The following is a 572-nucleotide window of genomic DNA, read 5'->3' on the forward strand; positions in this document are numbered from 1 at the left end:
CCGATTACGGATTGATAAGTATGCTGTGTGAGATAGCAACCTAATGTATTTAGGCAGCATAGATAAATAAATAAAGTATTTCTCTCTCTCAAGAAACTTCAACAGGAGCCTCTGGTACGGAGCTCGGAGAACTATATCTAGCACAACAGGGAGCTTCATGGAGGATCTCTTTGTCGATTTTAAGGGCGTGGCGAAAATGGCAGAACGTATAGTTCTGGACTCCCTGTGAATCATCCACATGCACGGTAACTAAGAAGGATGGTGATGTCTCAGTGGGAGAGCATACATATATTACGCATTTTATGTCTACATTATTTTATGTATCCATACAATTTTACATTTATTAATTTTTTTTTTAATACATATATTTATTACTAGGGATAGGATTTTTATGCGCTAAAAAAATTGATATATGTACATATATATGTGCTAATAAATTGTCAAATATTTTAAAAAATATGTATTTATAAATTATGTATTTATAAATTACTTAAATAAATAATTCAAACTCTATCCATTATAGTCTCAAAACTTTTTATTTCTCTTATACGTCCAACGTTTCGGCCAATCCG

General features: G+C 32.0%; 1 protein-coding gene and 1 long non-coding RNA gene across 2 annotated transcripts in view; one reads left to right on the top strand and one right to left on the bottom strand.

Moving 5' to 3' along the window:
* Nucleotides 1–572, top strand: part of LOC106688795 (uncharacterized) — a 74,605-nt gene that overhangs the window by 60,380 nt on the left and 13,653 nt on the right. The window lies entirely within an intron of this gene.
* Nucleotides 1–572, bottom strand: part of LOC106688793 (putative inorganic phosphate cotransporter) — a 42,776-nt gene that overhangs the window by 21,869 nt on the left and 20,335 nt on the right. The gene's annotated exons all lie outside the window — the stretch shown is intronic.

Source organism: Halyomorpha halys, unplaced genomic scaffold (assembly GCF_000696795.3).
Source record: "Halyomorpha halys isolate HHAL.00 unplaced genomic scaffold, Hhal_1.1 Scaffold1206.1, whole genome shotgun sequence".
NCBI lineage: Eukaryota > Metazoa > Arthropoda > Insecta > Hemiptera > Pentatomidae > Halyomorpha > Halyomorpha halys.